General features: G+C 39.1%; 1 protein-coding gene and 1 pseudogene across 4 annotated transcripts in view; one reads left to right on the top strand and one right to left on the bottom strand.

Moving 5' to 3' along the window:
- GMNN (geminin DNA replication inhibitor) overlaps window positions 1–25,026 on the bottom strand; it is a 40,489-nt gene that overhangs the window by 8,841 nt on the left and 6,622 nt on the right. The window contains exon 1 of one of the 4 annotated variants that reach the window (XM_063097656.1): window positions 1,262–1,413. The exons of 1 other annotated variant lie outside the window; for it this stretch is intronic. The gene's annotated coding sequence lies outside the window, so the exon portion shown is untranslated. Of the gene's footprint in view, window positions 1–894; window positions 973–1,261; window positions 1,414–25,026 lie in introns of those variants that run through there. 2 more of the 4 variants (XM_063097653.1, XM_063097654.1) reach the window with 2 other exon arrangements.
- LOC134378933 (AP-3 complex subunit sigma-1-like) lies at window positions 1,051–24,062 on the top strand (annotated as a pseudogene).

Below are 25,026 nucleotides of genomic sequence, written 5' to 3'. Positions count from 1 at the left end.
ACAAGCAAGGAAGGAGCAAGAGATAAAGGGATATGTAATGTGGTTAACTAGACCACTGGTCCAGACTCACTTCAAATTCAACATCTGAACCCCCAGCCATGTCTGTGCCTTGCTAGTAGAACCCCCTCATTTTTGTGGCCATGCTTTTACTCAACGCAGTGGCCTTCAAAATTTGACTAAGACCCATCTTTTACGTTAATACACCTTACACTGTGTCCTAGGCGCGCGCGTGCACACACACAAGCCATCAAAAAGACTTAGGAAACAAAAACGATCTAAATGTGTGTGGCCACCTTGATATTTTAAAATCTATTTTAACAAAATTCTGGTCGGGACTCACTAAACAGAGCCAGGACAATGTTTTTCAAACTGCGGGCCGCGACCCGAGATCCTGAAATGCGTAACACTGTTTAGAAAAAAATGTGACTGAATGGAATTGAAGAGGAGAAAATATATCAGAGCGCATGGCATGTGAGGAGTAAATACCGCTTCATCAAACGTCTGAATTAGATGGCTGCGTCCTAACTGTGACGTAAAATGTGCTTTTAGTACGAAAACAGTTGAAAGCCACTGATAAAGCAAGTCTAATCTTTCATGTTTCTCACACCCCTGTCATCAACCTTGCACCCTCACTTGCTCTTTATTCTCTTATTTTGAACTTGATTAAAAACCCTAACATAGGACACGGTCCACAGGAAGCGTTGATAAACAGGCGACACCACAGTATCACCAACACTGGAATCATTTTTCTTAATGGGAGAGACAGAATTCAGCGACCTTTTCCCGTGAGCCAACCTTCCGGACCCCGTCGCCTCACGGCTAGTTACTGAACTGGCGAGAGCGTGGATGTTCCGTCTCATCCCCACAGCCCGGCATGCCCAAGCCGAGTCCTACCTCAGGAGCACAGGCCCGCCCCCGGACCCTGCCAGCTCGTCCCGGGAGGATCCGCGCCAGCGAGGCGGCGAGCGTCCCGCCCCGCCCCGCATGCCCGAGCCCACCAACCACGGCACACGCCTCGGGGACGGCGCCGCCAGCCAATAGGGAGCGCGGATGCAAGAGCGCGCCAAAACCGACCCAGCCACTGGGACAGCCCCTCGCCTCGCCTCCCTCCCCCGCCCCGGCTCCCGCGACCGTTCAGCCACCCCTGAACCCTTCCCCCGGCCGCGGCCCCGCAACTATCAAAGGAGTACGCGGCTTCAGGCCGGCAGGAGCAAAAGCAGGTTATCGAGGAGCTGTACAACTTGCGCCCCTGCGTACCCACCTCCTCTTGTCACATCCCACACACTTACTGAGTGGAAACGCTTAATTTCTCAGCGAACCACGAGTAGCCGTGACAGCGGCGCCTCGCACAAGACCCACAGCCAGCCTCCGTCAGTCCCCACAGTCGATGAAGCAGCTTGCGCGCGCTGCGGAGACGCCTGAGTCCGCTCGTTCGCGCCCGGATGACCACGTGACAGCCAAGCGCGAGACGAGGGGCGGGGCCGCCGGAATCCGGCGAATCGTCTCTCGCCTCCGCCCGCTTTGGCCCCGCCCCTTCTCGCGCCTGCGCGGTCGGCGGCAGCGTGTATTTAGGCAGGGACGCCTAGGCTTTTCAGCAGGCTGAGTTCCTTGACCTCTGACCCTACCCTCCGACCCTGCCCTCTCGGAACTTACTTTCAGAGTGCAAAGCTTTCGCCCTTTACGAGCCGGAAAAAGATCTGCTCCCACAAGACGTAAACACCGGGAGAACAAAATAGTGTATATATGAGTATAGTAAGTGACTTATATTTGTGTAAAGCCCTGGTTCCGCGGACTCCTGGTTGTATTAAGAGTTTTTAAATCTCGGCTTTTTGTATTTTGACTAAGGGTCTGATGCGGCAGGAGTTCCGGAAGACCTAACTCGACAATTGTACAAGTATTCATTGAGTGCCTAATACGTACCAAGTACTATTCTAGGTGCTGGGAATAAGCTGTCATTGTAATTTGAAGAAACAGGAAAACCTTAGTAATAATTACGTCTGTGTTTTGAGGGTTTTTTAACTGTATAAAATTCTCAGTTAAGTGTCCTGTGATCGTATACATTTGGGCTCAGCGGATACTAGTCAAAGCTTTTAGTTACACCTACCATGTATATTAGTACAAGTCTGTTTTTCCATCTCTTAACTTTTCGTGGGAGTATTCTCAGAAATAAATACCGACTAACTGCAACAGCATTGCCTTTAAGAAATGCTTTCTCAGCTCTATACCCGGCAACTGTGAGTACCCACCTCCCACCGAATTTCTTTTTGTCAGAGCTCCCAATGTACAAGGCATACTTGTATGGTTCTAGCTTTCTTTTTGAGGGGGTGGGAGGGAATAAAACAAAATCTAAATTCGTAAGGCAAACAATCCGTTGAATGGAAAGCGGTCAGAAGACTGGTTTTCCAGAATAGGAATTCTGGTAACCAGTGGTAAATATAAATATTGTGTCAGTTTGACTTTGAAACACCACCCAGTCAAAATAGTGAATCTGATTTCCACAGTCTATTCATTCGTCCATATGATAGAGATCATTGACAAAGAATACCGAAGCAAACAGGTGGAAGCTGATTTCCACAGAGCAGAAATGGGTAAGGTATGGCCTCATTTAAAAATATATATAAAAAGTTATTTTTAGGTAAAACAAAAAGCAAATTACATAATGTTCATTCTTTACAGAACTAAAAAGCTAGGAAAGAAAAATATTTTCCATATGAAAATGGTAAGCAAACCAGAGGAATAGACTCTACAGCTTACCACAGTTAAAAGCCTACAGAGACAATAAGAGAGCTGGTAGTTTTCCAAGCATATTATGAAGCCCAGTTATCCAAATGTTATCCATAGTTGCTAATAGTGTTGGTTAGTTTTGGAATGGTGAGGAGAGACTTTTACTCTATACAAATCATTGTTGGAATTTTTTAAAAAAATTCTGTATACTAAAGGAGATGATGGCTACTTTAAGCATAATTGTAAAGCCCTTAAGAGTCTTAAACAACCACTTCAACACTTAGGTTAGGTAGGTCTCTTCTGCTTTACCTGCTCAATGATCTAGTTGACATGACAAATTAATTCAGATCTATACCTGTGTTGTCCAGTTGGGTAGCAACTAGCCACATAATGGCTACTGAGCACTTGAAATGTGGCTAGTCTTCATTGAGTTGTGTTGTAATGTAAAATACACACCAGATTTCAAAGATTTAGTACAAAAAAGGAATGTAAAATGTCTCCATAATTTTTTTGTGTTGATTACATGTTGAAATGATTTTATATATTGGGTTAAATACAAATATTGTTAAAATTAACATCACTTATTTCTTTTTCCTTTTTTAATTGTCAACCAGAAAATTTTAATTAAAGGTGTGACTCACATTTGTGTCTCACATTATATTTGTATGGTACACAGCTGCTCTAAACTATCATAATACTCATTATCCCACTGGATGCTCTCACTAGCCCTGTGTGGTAGATATTTTTAATTCCTTTTCTACAAGGCTAAAAGACTAAATCAGTTCCAAGATCTCACAGAACTAGGCAGAGACAGACTGAGGTTTCAGATCTTCTGACTCAAAGTGCACATGTGGACAGAGAGGTGTTCTGAAAATATTCCTTTCTCAAGAGACATGGGATCCTCAGGCCTCCACACTACTGGGGGATATCTCCAAAACCTGTGCTTTCCTATTGGTTTTAAAAAACAAATTTATAGGGAAAACAATTTTGTTGGGATCTGGAAAAAAGTTATAAGTAGTTATCGTACGATCAGAATCTTTCTCTAGGCATCCAGATATGCTGTAGTCCTATCTGCAGTAGAGAAACCATGGGTATTGATAGGCTTACGTTTATTTAGTAACACTAGCTTGTGTATATTCTTTTAATTTAGTGCAGTCTTACACTATACAACTTTTTTAAAGTTTCATATTTTTCTATAATCTTTTTATTAGCCACTTCTAGCTAAGAACAAACGCTATTGCTGTGCATTATTGGGCTATTTCTTATCTTGCCCAACAATATTTATAATCAGCTTGTGAAAAGAGAAGGGAGGAAATAAATCACAATAATGTAAGATAATAGAAAAATAAAACCAAATAATTCAGCATACTATAAAGTATATTGATAAATTGAATTGTTAATGAAAAGCAAGAGAATCAATTGAGATGACAGACGATAAATGCACCATTTTAAAATTTGGTATTTAAAGCAAGAGAATCAATTGAAATGACAGACGATAAATGCACCATTTTAAAATTTGGTATTTATTGAGGCTAAACAAAATTCCCAAGGGTTTCAGCCAGATTGCAGAAATTGCCTATTTCATGATAATCTCTGTTCTTCTGAAAAGTGTCCTGGGAGAACAAATAACAATTCATTACATTCTTATGCAAAAGGCTCAATTAGGGTCATTTGTAGAGCCATCCATTTTACCCAATTCCCCAGCTCTGAATGTATTCAAATAGTTGAACCTAGGTTTTAGGTTACCTGTGACACTCTCATGCCTGGGGGAAAAAATAGAGCAGAAAAAAGTCCAAATTCAAATGATATCAGAATTAGGGCTTTTGTTTTTAAAGTAACATTTTGATAATAGGTAATAGGAGACACTAATTTTAAAGATGGTAAGCCTGCTCTAAGAAGAAAGATAGTAAACACGATCATAAAATACAAGGAAATAAAAATACAATGAATGTAGTTCATGATGATCATAAACCTATTACTTAAGCCATTATAGTTTCTCTTCTCTTTCAATGTCCTTTTACAAAACAAGAGCATTCCAAGCAGACGTTTTCTTCTTAATCTCTTACATTTGACATTTATTTACACCTTATTTTTTAAACCCAGGCTATTTCTGAAAGAATTTGGGCATGGAGAAAAATTTCACAAAATTCACAGTAGTAATTATACAAAAGTTAATTGCTAAGTAAATTTATACGATGAAAATAAATTGCTAGCTTTAGGAAGGAGGATGAGTGTATTAGGGTTCTACAGAGAAACAGAACCAGTAGGAAATACACACACACACACACACACAAAATTTATTATTTATTAATTATAAAGAATTGGCTCGGGCCGGCCCGTGGCTCACTCGGGAGAGTGTGGTGCTGATAACACCAAGGCCACGGGTTCGGATCCTATATAGGGATGGCCGGTTGGCTCACTGGCTGAGCGTGGTGCTGACAACACCAAGCCAAGGGTTGAGATCCCCTTACCGGTCATCTTTAAAAAAAAAAAAAAAAAAAAAGAATTGGCTCATGTGATTACAGAAGCTGGCAAGTCCAAAATCTGTAGAGCCAATGCTTCAGTTTGAGTATGAAGACCAGAAGCTGCTGTAGAACCAGAAAGAGCTGATGTCTGAGTTTGAAGGTCATCACGTAGGAAGAGCCGATGTTCCAGATCAAAACCCATCAGGTATAGAATGAGAATGCCTAGGAGTACACTACAGTCCATGCTCAGCTGATAGGTTAGTAGGAACATTTTGTCTTATGTCCTATCTCTGTCAAAAGAACCCAAAATTGTTAAGCTTTATATTTAGGTGAATGACTGCAGCTCTGTTTTTTAATAGCAGTCATTGTTAGATGGAAACAGAAAACTTTTTGTGATAATCCAGAAATTCACACAAAGGCTTAGATAGCAAATACACTACAATTAATTTGATCTGTGTTCTGGAATATCATCTTCTTTTTGGCAGGGTAGAAGAGAGTAGCTGGCCTGTATGAGGATCCAAACCCTTGATGTTGGTGTTGTAACACAGCACTCTAACCAACTGAGCTAACCAGCCAGCGCCACAATGGAAAATCTTTTTGTGCTAGTGTTTTGATGTGGGTAAACTTGGCATTCTGATAATTCACAACATTTCAAGAAAAACAAAGGAGCTACCCTGTCAAGATCTTATTTCACAGAGAGGGAACATGTATATTAGTTTGCTAGGGCGCTATAATAAGTACCACAGATTGGGTGAATTAACAGAAATTTATTGACTCACCAAAAAAAAAAAAGAAAAGAAAAAAATTTGTTGCCTCGGTTCTGGAGGCTGGAAGTCTAAAAGGAAGGTGTTGGTAGGGCTGGTTCCTTCTGAGGGTGAGGGAAGGATCTGTTCCTGTCCTCTCTGCTTGGCTTTTAGATGGCTGGCTGTCTTCTCCCCATGTCTGTTCAGATCTTCCCTCTACGTATGTCTCTGTGTTCAAATTGCCCCCTTTTATAAGGACACCACTCAGACTGGATTAGATCCACCATAGTGAGTGAGCTCATTTTAACTTGATTACCTCTGGAGAGTTAGGATCAACATATGAATTTGGTAACACAATTCAGCCCAGAACAGAAAAGTTTTCAGCTTTCCCATTCTACCTTTCTCAACTTGCTCCTCCCTTCAGAGTAGGAGAGGATAGCATAAGCTCTAAGACTGATTCAAAGCTCCTGCCATTTGTATCATCTTTTCCTTCTTATGGTTATTACATTTCAACTTTATTGTATTTGAAGCATGCTAAGCAGCTCCTATTTTTTAAAAGGGCTTTGAAGAGGACAAAAACCTCTTTATTTTAAAATGTGTTAATCATGTTCTTAATGATATGTAAGAATAATTTCTGGGAAAGTGTTAATATGTGAGATCCAGAATTTAAACTTTTGACGTTATACACCCCCAGTCTCAGGAAGGTCTGTCCTCTGTAGTTATGTTCATGAACACACAGAAACTTTTTGAGTGCTGATATGATGCTCAAATGAAATGTTCTTTGGAGCATTTCAGATTTCGGATTTTCAGATTACGGATGCTCAACCAGTATATATTCTTCAAATATTCCAAAATCAAAAAAAAATCTGAAATCCAAAATTCTTACTCCCAAACATTTCACATAAGGGATATTCAACCTACACAGGATGTGTTCCAAAAACAAATTTGTCAGAAAATGTTTTGAATAATGTAGAATTACTACAGGAGACACAGGGCTTTCTTCATAGACATTAGGAAAAGCAGGGAGGTTTGTAAAATATGAATGAAAATAATTGCATATATCTAAGAAATCAATAAAAATCTTGAGGTAGAGGAAAGGCTTAAGATTTGCCAAAAGGAAAGTGTTCAGACTTGTGTTTTGTTTGGGAAGGAAAGGAGGACTTCTGGGCATATGGCTTCCCAACACAGGAAGAAGCTCAGTCATGTAAGCTATATTACTTTTTCCACTCTCAATAGCTCTTGGGAATAGGCTTCCAGCAGCCAGTAAAAGAATGATTCTATTTTACCTTTTGGGAGAAATAATAATCAGTTATTACAGGGTTTCACTTGGCAAAGTATCTCAAGTTACACACAACAGGCATATACTTTGACTAACTTAAGAAAAGGGAAAGTTCATGGGATGGGAAGGAAAGAAACCATGGGGACAACTCTATCTCCAGGATCCTGCCGTTAGTGTAATGCAGTTGTAATGATAGTCTCTGTGCCCCTATGGCCCACATTTCAGTCCTGGGGAAGAGAGTCTGATTGTCTCACCTTGGATCCAGTGGTTCAATAAGCTGTGGCTGAAATGTGTACACACGGGGAGGGACGGGCACTGTCTAACAGATGTGCTATCACCCCCACCTTTACCCCTGTTCCTAAAGAAGAGTGGATGGCTGCTATTCTAAGAGGGTTTTTTTATGCCTGAGAGGACATTAAAAAAATATAATGAGATTACCACACTTGGAGGGTAAAGGTAAAATGACTTAGGAAAAACTCAAAAGAGAGTGTACATTTTAACTTGAGCCAAGAAGATTCTTTGGTTTTTGAGCTCTAAACCTGTCAGTTACCTCTACTCTGCAAAGCATATGAAAATGGAGATATTCCTCACAACAATGAAACTTGGTGCCTAGCCAAGAAAGTGAGCCTCGATATTGAAACTGGAAAATACAAGAACCAGCTTAAGGTAGCAAAAACAGTTGAGACCAAGGAAATTTTCAGGAGGTCATGGAAATGTTCTATATCTTGATTGTGGTGGTGATTACAAGACTGTATACAATTGCCAAATTTCATTAAACTGTACACTTAAAATAGATGAATTTTATTGTATGTAAATTGTACCTCAATAAAGCTGGAAAATAAAGGAGCTGAGGTAATATAGAGAAGTCTCTGGGCAGGACTGCCTGGATGCTAAAGGACAATATAGATAGAGCTGCCTAACTTCTGGAAGGCTGTCATTTGCCTTATCAGCCACCAAATGAATGGGCCCCAGCAAGTAACAAATCGGAGAGAAACAGAACCTGGGCTAAGGAAAAACTTTAAGTGCCCGAGAGCCTGAGAAAAGTCGACAAGGTTAGCATCAGAGTGCCTGAAACCAGGGAAAGGCATCCCTAAAGGCAAATAATTTTTAATCCTATCTTAACATTTGTGTCTTTTATAAAACATATGTTGTTTCACTTTAATCAGCACAAAAACTCTGCTAAGCGAACAATGTAAATGTTATCTCTATTTTCCATAGACAAAGAAACTGTGGGTTGTAGGGCTGTGTCAAGACATGTGCCAGTTATAGATTCATTGCCTCTCGGCTCCAAATTCACTCTCAAGTTCCAGGGAGAAGATTTCTTACAAGTTCCACCGGCACAGCACCATAACGACTTCTCTGCCAGTCTTGCCCTCTCTGGTGATGTCTTGATCTCAGACCTGGGGGAGGAGGAGATTTCCTAGGGTACTCTATCTCAACACCCTATAAAGTAAATGCTAAAGAATGTAATATAAGGAACAGCCACTACCCCTCCACTCGAGACACAGCATCCAAGGAAGACTCCACCCCCCAGCTGAGATCCAGACGTTGTTGGAGAGGACACAGCAGTGGCAGAGAAGTCCATGTGGTCCTACACTCACAGAACTTTCTGGAAATCCTCCCTCTGTAATTTACCAGAAATCCACCCTCAGAGGAAGCTGTTCACTGGGAGGTGTCTGACCAGAGGCATTCTATACCAAATTGCCTGAAGAGAGGGTGCCTGAGAAGCTGCTGGCTGCTGGGAGTTGGTGGCTGATGTGAGTGAAGGAACCTGGTGCTGGAAATGCCACCTATACTACAAAAGCCTAGCTAGGGAGCGCACCAGAACCAGGAAGCAAAACCCTTCTGCTCCTGCGGTGTCTCTCCAGAGCCCTCTACTGTACAAAGCTTCAGTGCAAACAGCAAAGGAAAAATATTCAGAGTTCCACTTTCTTTTATTTATTTATTTTTTATTGTTTTATTTTATAAATATACAATATAGATGATTTTCGTGTCCCTTTATCAATGCAAAGAGCAAGCAAAATGGGTGAATTTGGATCTGAGAGACCACAGTTTGATAACTTGGCACAGGTGTCATTGATATCCAGGTTCAAATCTTAACTCCACCACTTACTTGTGTGTCCTTGGACAAGTGTGTTATTCACTTTGACCTCAGTTTTCTCTCTAAAATAAGAATTAACAAAGTATGAATACAGTTCACAAAAAATAAATACACATGCCTCTCAAACATATGAAAAGATGTTTAATCTCACTTAAAAAAATTTATGTAACAGCTAGCTGCTGTTACAAAAAAAAAAAAATTACAAGTCAAAACAATATTGAGATATCATTTCTCACCTATGAGATTGGCAAAAATTCCTAAGTTTGTAGCAAGCAACTTCAAGAGATGAGGTAACATCTTCCTCCAGACAGAAAAGTTGCTTCAATTTACAATAAAAGTGGTGAATCTTCAAGCTCAGTATTCTTCTCCTGTAGCATAACCCACAGCATGGGCAGGCTCCTATGTAGGCTCATCTCTATTACCCAGGGACTAGAAGGATATGGGGAACTGGCACAACCATGAAGCTCTGTCTACTGATTTTTCTGTGTGTAATAAAGTCCTTAGTCTCCGGGCCAGAAATCTCATGTCTTCTTCTGTCAGTACCCATGAAATAGTAACAGAATAGCTTTCTCACCTGTAAGGTAAAATCCCAGATCATTCAGTTTCTGACTGGTCTCATCTTTAGGGAATTTTCCCCAACAGATTTGTGACAGACTTGTGTCACTATGAACACAGGAGATAACAACATGGATAACTATGACTGCCAGGATGATTCTGATGAACTTCTTTTGTTAAGATCCACTGCTTTAAATAATCTCGAGATGCCTTGCCTTTTAAATTCTTAAATCTCCTTTTTACAGCTTTTGTATCTTTCCTTTCAATTTGGTTGTCAGATGGGTTTTTTTTTTTTTTTTTTTTTTTTTTTTGGCTGCTGGCCCGTGCGGGGATCTGAACCCTTGACTTTGGTACTGTAACACCTCGCTCTAACCAATTGAGCTAACCTACCTGCCCCCACCACACTTCTTAAAATAATTCCTCAACTGAGAATAAATATTGAGGCAGTTTTTTCTTATTATCTAATTATCAGTTATGTCCCAGATAGTCAAGGTCAATTGATGAGACCTACAGTGAGGTTTTTATTATTAAGTAATGAATTTTTAAAACAAAATATGAACTTATTTATAAAATAATTAATTATTAGCAAAGACAAAATATGTTTAATTTTTTTTACTGTGAAATGTCATAATGATGAAGTTGATTTCTATTTTCAAAGCAAATGAAGGGCTGACCAGTTAGCTCACTTGGGACAGTGTGGTGCTCACACCAAACTCAAGGGTTCAGATTCCCTTTCTGGCCAGCCACCAAAACAAAAAAGCAAATGGAGAAGAGCTTCAGTTTATTTTGTTTGTTTCTTTAATACCAGGGCTGGGTAATTCTAATGGAGTAAGACTAATTAATCAGTTCAGTTGACTGTCTTTCAATTGCTTGTTGGCAGTTGAAATTTTTAAATTTCAGATCCTCTAATTTTTGCCTTTGACACAAAGGCCTGCTTTGAAGCATTTATCTGTGATTTGAAACTTACCAAAAAAGAGGCCCAAGGCAAAAAGTACCCTCCCCTCCTTATCTATTTTGGGTAAAATTATGGATTGCATAAATATAATTGTGAAGAAAAGATCTTGGCATGAAGAAATGCCACATCTTTTGGTTAAATGCCCTTAATAGAAACCAGGAAGGATCCTAAAGTACAGAGGCCACAGTACAAGCTAGAAGGAATTTTATGGAAAGAATTCCAACTCTTAGGTATTACACTCAGGCAGATTACAATCGTCAAACTTCCCTCTTATCTCCCAGTGAAAGTTCTTCAGTGTTGCATTCTCCACGATGGAGCTACGCTCCTCTGCCCACACATTTCTGAAGCAAATACAGCATAGTCCTCAGGTGTCTTTGAGTCCCAGTGATCTGGTCCTGGGTCTAACTTAGGAGTCTGACTGCTTGGCCTTTTCCTTAAGCTTCCAGACTGGCCTCTGTCTGCACACTTACTTTACAAGCACCACTCAGTATTAACAGGAGAGTTTGGGAAAAGCTTACCCAGCAAAGTCTTCTGCATATTAACCTGCAGGACAGCAGTTTTTCTAACTGGTTGCAGTTCCAATGACTTCATGTGTGTTGATCTCTGTGCACCTGTGCACTCACACAGGAAGACACTTTTACTCCTTTAGACTTGTCCTCCCTTGTTGTCCATCTTAGTTGCACCTACTTAAACAATGAACACATTGTTTTAAATCAGATTGTCCTTTCAGTCTCCCTAGAGTGGTTTTAATATTTAATATCCTAGAGACTAGATCCAAATTGTTCAGAGGTTTTCAGGAAATTAGAAGTCATTCATCTTAGTCTCAGGTTATCTCATTTAGGCACTGGGCTGTAAGTAGGAAAATTACAAGGGACTCTCTAGGCTAAGATAAGCATCAAGAAGGGCCATCGTCCCAGGTGAAGCTGCCATCTGAGAAAACTGCTTGAGGGTATAAACTCTGAAATCTTTCCCTGCTCCTAAGTCCTCTAATAGGAGAATGTCAGAGTTCAGAATTTATTTTCTAGATCACCAAAGTTTAGACTTAGAAATAAAGATTCCCTGGATTTTACCTGGAAATATCTCTTTAAAGACAAATGCACAAGTTATTAAGAATTCTTGCCCCAAAATTTAATCTGAATTGGAGATTTACTGCCAGTCTAAAGAAATACTGGGGACAGAGACATTATTAAACTACACCATGGAGATGCCATCAGCTAAATCCAAAGTGTAGGGAATCCTACAGGACAAATAGCCTGGTTCTCCAACAAATAAATGGCAAGATGGGTGTGGGGGGTTGGGAGCGGGGACAGGGCAGAAGGAAGGATTCATAGAGTACAAAAAGAAACATTACTAAATTCAGTGTATGGATCTTATTTGAACTAACCAACTGTGTGGAGTGCGGAGAAACAAGGAAAATCTGAACACTGGATATTTTATCATGTTAAGATATTAGGTGTATATTGTAACTGGCTACTTCAAGACCAAGAGTCTCGTGCTTTATAGATCTTTGTATACCCAATGCCTGCCACATAGTAGGTACTCAGTAAATGTTTTGAGTGAAAGAAAAAAAAGATATTAGGTGTAATAATGGTATTGTGGATTTTACTGTAATGGTTTTTACCTGTAAGTAGTATTCACAGATGAAATGATATATTTGATGTTCTCTTTGAAATAATCATTGAGGGAAGGAAGAGGAAAGGTGTAAATCAGGCTCTCTCAACATTGGCACTATTGACATTTTGAACTGGATAATTCTGGGGGCTGTCCTGTGCATTGTATGCTGTTTAGTAACATCTCTGGCCTCTAACCACTAGCTACCAGGAGCACCTCCCAGTCGTGAAGACCAAAAATGTCTGCAAACATTGCCAAATATGCTCTATGGGGCAAAAAAAATCACTCCTGGTTGAGAGCCATTGATTTAAATAAAACAAGACTGGCCTTATGTTGATAACTGTTGAGGGTAGTGCATATGAGTACATGAGGACTTGCTATTTCATTCCCTCTACTCTTATATATGTTTGAAGCTTTCAATAATAAAGTTTTTAAAATATTAATTTAAAAAGGATTCAATGATGGGATAAGAGGGTGGAAATACTGGGAAATGTTTGGCCATAAAAATCTTAGCAATCATAAATATTTGCACCAATTTATACTTTGACAAACCGCTTGTTTGAGGTAATATAAACACAGCTAAGAGGCTGGACAGTTAGCTCAGCTGGTTAGAGAATGGTGTTATAACACTAAGGCCAAGGGTTTGGATACGATACTGGCCAGCCATCAAAAACCAAACAAACGAAAATACAGTAAATTTAATAAATTTAAAAAATAAAATAAACACAGCTAAGAGATGTGAGATGGTGAAACACATTACTAATAGAAGTTTTGAGATTTATAACTCAAATGATGTTAAAGATAATATAGTCAGGAGACAATTTTGGTGAAGAATTATTTGTGAATTGAGGATGGTCTAAAAGGTGACCAGTGGACTATACATTCAGCCTTTAGATATGTTTTCTTTAACATACACAGTGGTGGCCTACACATTGTCCTAAAATTGAATTTGTTGTCAACATTTTAAAAATCAGATAATTTCCATAAGCAAAGACAAAAGACAAGTGACAAGCTAAGAGAAAATATATTCAACTTATTTCACAAATAAGTAAAGGACTAAATTCCCTGATTTATAAAGAGCTCTAAAACATTGAGAGGAAGAAAAAAAAGCCAACAACCCAATAAAAACTGGGCAAAAGACAGGAATAGACACTTCAGAGGGCTGGCCGGTAGCTGAGATGGTTAGAGTGTGGTGCTGATAACACCAAGGTCAAGGCTTTAGATCCCTGTACTGGCCAGCTGCCAAAAAGAAAAAAGAAAAAAAGACAGTTCACAGCAAAAGATAGACAAATGGTCCTTAAACATATGAAACCACACTCAACTTTACTGAGAATAAAATATATGAAACTTAAAACACTGAGAAAACATTTCTCACCTATCAAATTAGTGAATATTCAAAAACTTGACAACATACTTGTGGCAAGGAGAATTCTAAAATGCTCTCCATTATCTCTGACTCCTGGTATTATGCCTGTAATTAAGTTATGTAATAAGGCAAAGGTGATGGGATTTGATAAATGTAATTAAGGACCCAAATCAGTTGATTTTAAATTAATAAAAAGGGAGATTATCCCAGTGACTCTAATTTAATCAGCAGGGTGTCCTTAAATAGAAGACTTAGACTTTTCCTGAGGTCAGAGACATTCTTACTGGCATTGTAGAAATAAGCTGCCATGAGTGCTACAACCCTAAAGAAATGAATTCTCCCAACAATCCGAATGTGTTTGGAAGCAGTTCCTTCTCCAATGGAGCGTTCAGATGACAATGCAACCTGGCCAACACCTTGTTTACAGCCAGCCATGTAAGACTCTGAGCACAGGGCCCACTTAAACTGTGCTCAGATTGTTCTCCATGCACAGAAACTATGAGATAAAGAATGTGTTTTGTTTTAAAGCCACTAAGATTGTGGCAATTTCTACACAGCAATGGAAAACTAAGAAAACACTCTATCAGTGAGGCTGGGAGAAAACAAGCACTCTCATACAAGGTTAATGGGAATGCAAAAGTCCTAAGGAAGGGAATTTGGCTATATCTAACAAGGCATTTCTACAATTAAATGTGCATTGACTTTTGACCTAGCAACTCCACTTCTAGGGATTTACTCTGAAGATATACCTCCATAAATTCAAAATAATGTGCTTAGGGCTTTTCACTATAGCATAATTTATAATTCCTGAATACTGTATTGGAAACAACCTACTTGCACATCCATAAAAGATGGGTTGAATAAATTATGGTATATTTGCGCAATGTAGTACTATGGAGTCATGAAAAAAGAATTAAGATCTCTGAGATGGAGAAAGCCCTAGGATATATCAGAGAATGAAAAAAAGCAGAGTGAGACAGTATATGTATATAGTATTTCACTATTTGTAAAAGAAAGAAATAAGAATGTGTATGTATTTGCTTTAAAAAAAATAAAAGAAGCACAGAAAGACTAAATCAGAAACTAATGAAAATAGAAAATAGGGGAGTGGGGGACAGGATGGGAGGCAGGAATGGGAGTGAGACTTTTGAGTGTATAATTTTTAACTTCTGAACTATTAAATATTTTACAAAAGCAAAAAAATTCTATTACTGTTATGGATGTTGAAGTATTTAGGGGGAAATGTACCAATATCTGCAGTTTATTTTGAAATGTTTAAAAAAGAAAGATGGGTGGATGGATAAAGAGATGTTTAGATGGATGTGATAAAGCAAATATAGTAAAATGTTTAATGGCAGAATCTAGGTGGTGGTTATACAGGTGTTTCCTGTAAAATTTTTTTAGCTTCACTCTACATTTGGAAATTTTAAAATAAAGTGTTGGAAAAATTAAATGAAAATGGATGAAAAAAGCGAACCGTAGAGCAATACTTACTGTGTATAAAATTGATAATGTAATCACATAGAGAAAATAATTTATTCAGATATATTTTGAACACAGTACTCTGTACACCCTTAGTGGGATGTATTGGAAGACCAAAAAATTTTGAAGACATATTTAACTTTTCTCATTAGAAATCTCTGCTGACTTCATGATAAGTAGTCAGCCAGAACTCCTGAGTTACAGTAAACATTAGGCCAGATTTTTTCCTGAAATAATCTGTTTAGATTCAGTTTCAGAATGTTAGTAAACTTATTCATAATATTTTACCAAGAAATATTCACTGCATAGGAATAATTTTTTATGAATAATTTTTTTATGAATAATTTTTTATTCGGTTCCATGAATAATTTTTTTACAACCCACTAGGTGGCAATGCTTCCTAATCTAATTAAAAGCACAACTTGAATCTGAAAGTTCATTCCTCTAACAACCTATATTGATCTTTCTCACTTATTGAGAAAACTAGACTTTTGTTAATATCTATTTAATGCTCTTTAGAATTTTGAGAACAAAGAAAAATGGATCCCATTTCCCTACACAAGGACTGTATTAATTTAAATTCAGAATTACTGGATGGTAGGGACTTCCAGAAGTCAGCTAGCCCCCTTGTCTACCTCCGAACAGAATAACCCTCCTCCTCTATTATTTTTTCCCTGCCTGGGAAAGATGACATTTCTCAAAGTTCCATTCCAACATTTAGCATAATGTCAAATTGTTCAATCATTCATTCTCCATAAAGCAAACAATTTCTGAATAATTACCATATGCCAGGTATTGGGCTAGGTATTAAGGATATGATGGTGCCTCAGACTTACATTAAACAGAAGGAACTAATTCTGACCCTCGCTCTGATGCTATCACACCATGTGACCTTGGACAAATTTGCACTTCTTTGAGCCTAGCTGTCCTCACTCTGAAGGTGAGTGAGATCACTCAGGGAGATTGTGGAGAAAGAGATAAGAGGGCTCAGGTCCTAACCCTGAGGACCATTGATACTTAAGAAACGGGAAGAAAAAACAGCTAGCAATGGAGGCTGGGAAGCCCCAAGAGGGAAGAGAACCAGGGGAGCACGGCATCTCGGAGGTGAGCCTTTTAAGAACTAAGCGTTGATCAACTGTCAAAAGTCAAGTCATTTAATAAATATGGTAGAGTCCGTCACTGTTGGGACTTGGTAAGGTAAGATTCAGGTGTGTGGTGGGTGCAGGGGTCACACTGCAGTGAGGTGGGGATAGAGTCGCAGGTGAACCTGTGCAGTTAGCAAGAACAGAAAACTCTTTCAAGAAACCTGGCAGTGAAGGGAAGGTCAAGATAGAAAAACATGCTTGAGCATGTTTAAATGCTGCTGGAAAGGGGCCAGTAGATATGGGGACGGAGAGGTGGTGAAGGCTGTGGAGCAAGTGTAGCCTTGGAGAAGGTGGTGGACTGGATGAGGGACGCCCAGAAGTGCACTGAGCTTAGATACCCAGAGCAGATTTTTTTTTTTTTTTTTTGTCTTTTTTTTGTGACCGGCCGCACCGCGCTCAGCCAGTAAGCGCACTGGCCATCCCTATATAGGATCCGAACCTGCGGCGGGGGCGCTCCTGCGCTCCCAGCGCTGCACTCTCCCGAGTGGCCACAGGGTCGGCCCTAAAATATGTCTCTTTTTTTTTTTTTTTTTGACTGGTAAGGGGATCACAACCCTTGGCAAGGTGTGGTCTGCACCACGCTCAGCCAGTGAGCGCACTGGCCATCCCTATATAAGATCTGAACCCATGATCTCGGCGCTACCAGTACTGCACTCTCCTGAGTGATTCACAGGGCCGGCCCTCAGAGCAGATCATTTCTGATACACACACAACCACAACATGACAAAATCATTTTCAGAAATAATCATGAAATAAAGCAAATAATAAAATTCCAGAATGTAAATGCAGAAAGTGACATTTTTCTGTTATTTTGTACATATGGGAGTAAACATTTTTAAATAAAAAATTACACTACAAAAAAAGAAAAATGTAATTCACTAATACTTCCGTATTGCATGCAAAAGATACAATTTAGAGAAAAATACTAAATCATACCACTGATGTGGATATGGTCTTGAGTCATTACTTAGTTTTTAAACAATTAACAATGAAAAAAGAAGACACTCGATGCTATAGATTTTATTCAAATTCAGTAAAATATTTCAAGTATGGGTTGGCTGGTTAGCTCAGTTATTTACAGGGCAGCCTTGTAACAACAAGGTCACGGGTTCCAATCCCCACACCAAACAGCTGCCAAAATATATATATATATATATTTCAAGTATGAACTAAAATTTGTACTTACCAAATGAAATATTATACCTCTCAGTTTGCACTGTTTCACTGCTTTAAATTTTAGACACGAATAAAAATTCCAAATGGTCACACATACGATGACAGAATTAAAGTAACTCAAGTTCTGTTTCTCCACCTTTACACTATGCCATCATTGTCTATTTTGCATCCAGTGTTTAACAGCTGAAATATAGTACCTTGGGAAGTGGATACGGGAACTTCACCCAGATTGAACTCAAAAGATTCCATTAGAAACTTATTTTCTAGACCAACTGTGTGTGTCTGTGGGTGTGTTGGGTGTCAACTATATAACTAAGAGTTCCCTGAATTACCTTCCATGTAGGATACAATGTGTATTAAAGAAGGAGTAATAGAGATTTGACAATTTCAGACTTACACATATACTATGGTACAAATATACAATAGGAAGTGGTGTAAGTGTGTAGAACTGATCAGCAAAAGACTGTTTTCAGGAAGGAGTATATATTTTATTTGTCATTGTTTAGCATTGCCAGAGATGGTTTTTATTACGGTTTAATTATGGTGATGGTTAAAAGTGGACCAATTAGGGCCGAGCCCATGGCGCACTTGGGAGAGTGCAGCGCTGGGAGTGCAGCGACACTTCCCCCGCGGATTCGGATCCTATATAGGAATGGCCGGTGCGCTCACTGGCTGAGTACCGGTTACGAAAAAGACAAAAAAAAAAAAAGTGGACCAATTAATTGGTTTTGTTTTCAAATCTCTACAGACGACACACCTTCATTGCCTGCACTTGGGGCAGACTGCTGTGTCTACTCTTCCTGGGCAGGCCACTCAGGCTCCCATTGTGGCAGAAAGAGGCTGAAAGGAAGCTTAGCAAAGGTAAGCTCGAAGTTGAAGCAGGTGGTAGGTGCAATGTCATCTGCTATAAGAAGGAGAATTGGGGGTTTGGCTCAGGGTCAGGACTCAGCTGAGAGTGCACTTATTAAGTCTTCTGCAGACTGCAAAAAAGGGACGCATGTGGGATTATATTGCAAGCATACAGGGCCCAGAAATAGCACAGGAGACCACCTTAGCAACTGACCAGTCACTCTGGGCTCTAGGACTTCTAAAGCTGAGACTAACAGGCCTCAGAGAAGTGGGTAAATAACATGAGTTTTGGAGAGCTCTCCTTTTGAGTTCACCTGTGGAACCCTCTCTAATGGGGACCTCCTCTTAAGCCTGGTTGCCTTAACTTCTGGCCAGGGCAGTGGGGTTGGCTTCTGGCAAACTGCACAAATGACAACCGTTTCACCTAGAAAGCGTTGTCAGTGTGGCTACTTTCCTCAGAAGGGTCTAGGGCTTGCCAAGAGTATAGAGCTCAATGCAGCTCTTACGTGCAGTAGACATGGTTTCAAACAGCTGCTGTGGAGAGGGAGAAAGAACCAAAGGAACAATGGGATTAAGGGCCCACTGGAGGTTGAAAACTATGATAAAAGAAAAACTTCAGACAGAATAAATTTAAGAGTTTACTTGAGCAAAGAAGAGTTCGCAAATGGAACAGCCCTTAGAACTACAAGAGGTTCAGAGAACTGAGCTCTGTAATCTGGGAAGTGAATATTTTTAGACAGAAAAGGTCTGAAGAAAGCAAAAACAAGGAGAAGGCAGCAGATTGGTCTTTTCAAAGTTACTTTCCTTGTAAAGGTTAAAGCAGACAGGACTTCCTTATCATGCCAGCTAAAACTGGCCAGTTTGGAGCTACTCTCTCTTTCTCTCTCTCCCTCTTTCCTGATAGACAACTTAGTTTTGGCCTAGTGGCCTGGAACTTTAGCATAACTGACTCCATTTTGGTTTGGTCTGTTGGGGCCTAGTGCAGGAGCTCAGTTGAAATCAATGGCCTCCTATAAATTTAAAGACCACAACTTTCTTTTACTACTGCTTACAGTAATTTTTTCTATTATGACTCCAGTGGAGAGGGAAGGCAAATTGTTACTGTTCCGCAGATCAAGAGTTGGCAAACTTCTTTCTGAAAAGGGCCAGATGATAACTATTTTATGCTTTCTGTACTGTATAAATACCCTTTGTTCATTTGTTTGTTACAACCCGTTTAAAAATATAAAAACCATCCTTAGCTCCCAAGCAGCACATAAACGGGCCTTGGGACAGAATTGGCCTGAGGGCCATATTTTGCTGACCTTTACTCTAGATAGTTAACACATTATTAAAACGAAGAGAAATCACAAGGAGTCTGTTAGAGATAGTGAAGTCACTTTCTACCATTCCAAGAAAGGGAGCAGGCAGCCAGATCCATGCCAGTAACATAGTCTGAATTGTGAACAATCTTAATGAGAATGAAAAGAGAAGCATCTAAAGAACCAATGTGAGTACAGAGAGTATTCTTAGGAGCTCAGAATTTTAAAAGGTTTATACAAAAGATGAAAGGGGGAGTACCTTCCCCAAAAGCCTACATGAACAGCATTGGAAAAGCTAAAACCAAGAAGAAACTAAAAATTAGAACCTCCTTCTTAAAAACTGAAAATTATTGTTAGAAGTAATGGTGGGATTGAGCGCAGTTGGTTATTATGGCTGGGTCAAGACTGGCTGCCCAATTCGTGGGGCCCAGTGCAAAATGATAAATTTGAGTCCCCTCATTTAAAACAGTATTAATAATTTCAAGATGGCAACAGTCAGGCGTAAAACCAAATGTGGGGCCTGCTGAGAGACTGCTCAGGTTGCATGCTCATGAAACAAGCCTGGGCTGAAGACTCAAAGATGCCCAAATCTTGCCTTAGTCCAGCCATCTCTGCTTCAAAGTTCTAAAGAGAGAAGGGCAAGATACAGCAGCACACAGGATACCATGGCAGGGACTCCTTTATATCTGAGTGGGCTCCTGTACCTGCCTCTTCAGGGCTCACTGGTAAACTACGATGCAACACACAATTTAGGCTCAGGACATACTTAGTCTTTCTGTCAAGCAGGAACTGAGAATGCCCGAAGGTTTCTGTAAATAGAGGAGAGAAAAAGAGCATGGCAGCCCTGTCCTGGGCACCAACCTTATAGAAGAAGTAGAAAAGTACACTCTAGTTATCTCTCCCCTGAGCAGAAGTATCCCATTCACTATCTTAGATTCCAATCAGTTTAGTAGCACCTCCTCTAGCAGGGGAACAAGATGGAGATGAGAAAAGAAAACTTTGTCCTGTCCCCTCATCCCATCACGAGGGAAAGGGCTTTTAAAACTATATGGGAATTTTAAAAGAAACAGGAAGAGCAATATTCTCTACGGCTTTGATGGAGTTAGCATAAATACTAACAGAGAACAATGAGCAAGAAAAATAACCAATTTTTTTTCTTCATCCTTTTTGTAAAGCAGTATTTAGTAACCTGCAAAGTTTTAAAAATAAAGAAACTAAAACCCAATAAAAGTGTGTAAGAGTATCAGATAACAGTGCAGATGTTTTAAATAAATTTTAGTGTCTAGAACTAGACAAAACACATCCCTAGGATACTGAAGGAATGGGTTCATGTGCTCTGAGACACTGTAATTACTCTTTGAGAAATCATAGGACACATGAGGATAAAACAAAAGACTGGGGGGAAAATTCAAATTTCTAAAAAAAAGAGGAGAAAGTTTAATTCTCAAAATAGGGACTAGTAAGCTTGAAATTGACTATTGGTAAAATTGGGAACAAACACCACTATACAAGTAGTTTGAAAACACTTATGTAAGAATGAGAGGATATTAGAAGCCACCATATATGTGTTCTCTAAACAAGGCCTTTCAATCCAGTCTCACTTTGAAAAAAAAGGGTGTGGGTGGGGCATGGTTATGGTGTTAAATCGATGGAGTACAACAGAAATAATTCCAGCAAAATGATGAGCAAAACCTATTATGTTGTCCTTGGGGACAGATGAAGAAATAGTGATAGATGACTCAGAGATAGGAACAATCCAAACAGTGCTTATGAATTAATACATCAGATCCAACTTGTCCTGGAGTCTCTGTGGCATCTCACAAAGCTCTACCTATCACTGTCCTGTTTGGCAACTTTATCAGAAACTTACGTGTTGGCACAGAAGGTGTGCTTCTTATCAAGTTTAAAGGTTACCCAATATTAGGAGGGGTGGTTAACACAATAGCTTCACTAAAGATTCTTAACTACATCCACAGGCTGGAATCCCAATCTCGACCAACAGGTGGACATTTTGACTAGAATAAATCTAAAGAAATGTTTCAGATTAAAAACAAAATATTTTTTTATAAAAACATAAAGGTAGTGACCGGGCGGGGTAACACATTATAAGACAAAACAAACAAAAAACTTAGAAGTTTTGATTGACGATGCATTAAAATGAACCAACTCTACAATGTAGCTGTGGAGAAAGATAATACTGCTTTGGACAAATGATCAGAAACAACAGTAATCATTTATTGAGAGGGAGTTATGAGTCCTGGCTCTGGAGCTAGGCTGTCAGTGTCCAAATGCTGGCTCTGCTACCTTCTGTTTGGGTGGAAAAATTCCTTAATCTCTTTGTGACCGCATTCCTCCATTTTTAAAATGGGGATAAGAGTAATACCTACTTAATAGGGTTCTTTTTTTTTACTTTCCAACTTTATGTATATTTGAGTTCCTCTGTAGGGTGAATTCTTAGAATTGCTAGATCCAAGGGTGTAAAAGTGACTGATAATGTTAAATTGTCCTGTGTTGGATGGTCTGTTTGCACCTTGAGATGTACGTTCTACGTGTCCCAACTCTGCTCTGTAGCCCAGGAGGCGGACCTCCATGAAACTGTATCACCCAGTGCCTTTACCCACTGTCTTCCCATCAGATTCCCCGTGAGAGATGTGAAGGGGGAGGAAGGAAACCCCGGCCTCTGTTTGGCAGTGGCTACATTTTTTTCACCAGAAGCTGGCTCCAGTTGGGCAGCTCCTCCCCAGTGGCTACTGCTCCCATCGTATTTCAGGAGAAGCTCCCTCCCTTTCTCGGTCAGGTCTGGTGGTAACTACTTCCTGTAGTTGCTTGTCTTTGGCAGCTTCACCAACCCTTGTAGGTTCCCTTAACCCTGAGCACATCTCTATAATCCTCTGTTATAATCCTTTGTTCCTTCAGTTACCCTTTTAACAAGCTGTTTGACTGGTATATTATCCAATTTACACTCCCACTAATTCACTATGAGCTCACTTGTTTTCCCATACTTTTGTCAATACTGTCATGTCAAATGTTTTTAAGATTTTATCTAAAATTCTCCCTTAATTATTTTTTCTGGGCACTGGTGCCATTATGTATCTTTTGTCACAGATATTGTTTTCTGTTGAACTTCAATTTCTTAAAGGCCCTCGCACAAGTACAGATATGTATTATTTCCTCAGTATTGTCTTAGTTCAATTAAGAATATTGGAAAATTCAGCCAAAATGATGTTAAAAATTATTGGAAACGTTCAAAACTTTACCCCCAAACATTTTATGCTATTAAGGAATCATCAATTTTTTTAGGTGTGATGATGACATGCCATGTTTTTTTTAAAAAAGAAAAAACCTTTATCTTTAGGGATATCTTCTAAAATACTTATATGTGAAATGGTATGTTATCTTAGATATACTTCCACATAGTTCAGAAAAAATAAAAAATAGAGTATGGGGAATACCTGGAACAAGATTGGGAAAATATTAATAAGTGCTAAAAGTAGGTGACGGGTATATGGTGTCTCATTATACCCACTCTTTTCTGTTCTATACCCATTTATTATCTCTATTCTTGTGTTTTGAAAGTTCCATAATAAGAAGTAAACAAACAAATAAAACCAGTGGTAACAACAAAGAAATAAAAAGACAAGTAAGAAATTCAAGTGGGGAGGTGGGGTGGAGGATGACCTGTGAGATCCCCAGGCGGGGCACCTGCCCCAGCTCTGGCCCAGCAATCCTCCTCTTCAGCAGCCCTGGAAGCCACTGCTGTCCAAGTTCTACCAGCCCTACTAAGACACACAACAGCAAATTATCAGGGAGACTTCCCAGTTGGTATCTAAGAGAGATGAAAATGTTTGTAAGTTCATAGAAGGAGGATTATTAACTGGAGGATCTGACAGCAAACATTTCTAGACATGATGCAACATCATATTTTGTCTTCTGTATGGATACTTCAGAAAGTGGACTTGGCCAGCTGCCAAAAAAAGCGGGGGGGACCGGTGTTTTAGATCTAATTTAAGTATTCATGGAAACATTAGAAAAGTGTTTTTGAAAATGTCTGTGAACTGGATGAAGTTTTCCAAGTAGACAAGGCTCACAATATTCTTGCAGAAATGGTGATGGAAGAATGGTTTTGGAGACCAACAAGAATGAAATTATTACAAGGTAATACACAAAATGAACTAGAGAAACCTGAGGCTGGCTTTGCAGGAACTCCAGTCTGAGCTGTATCAGCTGTAAAGAATATGTATCTTACTGAGATCCCAAGAAATATTAACATTGGTGACATCAGTATAAGTGTCAAACCTATCCTCTTTTAGATAAAATATTTAAAAGGCTATTTATTCCCAGTAAAATCCAGGGGAAAAAGTCATCTAAGTTTACCCTGCAGTTGTTTACCAAAAATAGGGGAAAGTCTTAACTTTTGCTCTCACACTGAAGGTGAGGCACTGTAGAGAAGTTTTGTAATAATAGTATCTGAAGTTCGATGTTGCTTTTCTCGCTCAGTGATTTTGAAGAAACTGATTTGTTCCAGTGTAATTTTTTTTTTTCCATTTCTACTCTGTTTTCCTGTGCCCACCAAAGGCACACTTCTGTGTATTAGCAACTACAGTATTTTCAAAAGTGTTTGAGACATTTCTTTAATTATGTACAACCCAAAATGTGGGTGTTTTGTATGGATTACAAGTGCAGCATTCCTTAATTCTTTCTGCTATTTGTCATAGTTGCCATTTGAAGAACCAAGAGTGTATTGCATGAAAATATTGTGACCTTTTTCTCTCAGTTTAAATACACTCAAGGTAACTAGGGAAAAAAATTCAAGTGGAACAATTTCTATAGGTCCATACCACAATATAATCTGCATTCTATTACATATGACTATGAACATTTAATCATAACTTTTCAGTTGCAATATTATGTTTATATTATATTTGGATATCTCCCAATATTTTTAAAAGAAAAATTTCAAATATATATGACCAGTCCACAGTTTTATCACATCCTTTTTATCTTGACAAATTTCAAATATTCTTGAAAATGGAAAGACTAGTACTATGAAAGCCTACATACCCTCTACCTAGATTCAACCACTGCCAACTTCTTATCATATTTGTTTATCTCTGCACATACTTTTTTTTTTTGCTGAACCATTCAAAAGTCAACATGACACTTCTACTCTTTCTAGTTCTTCCCCTTCCTCTTGAGTTTTTAATTTTGTTTTCAGTCTTCCTACATGCTGGTTTCTTTTCCTAACAACCTTATATAGCCTTCTTAGGAAAAAAA

Source organism: Cynocephalus volans, chromosome 5 (assembly GCF_027409185.1).
Source record: "Cynocephalus volans isolate mCynVol1 chromosome 5, mCynVol1.pri, whole genome shotgun sequence".
Taxonomy (NCBI): domain Eukaryota; kingdom Metazoa; phylum Chordata; class Mammalia; order Dermoptera; family Cynocephalidae; genus Cynocephalus; species Cynocephalus volans.
This window is presented reverse-complemented; position numbering and strand designations above follow the sequence as displayed.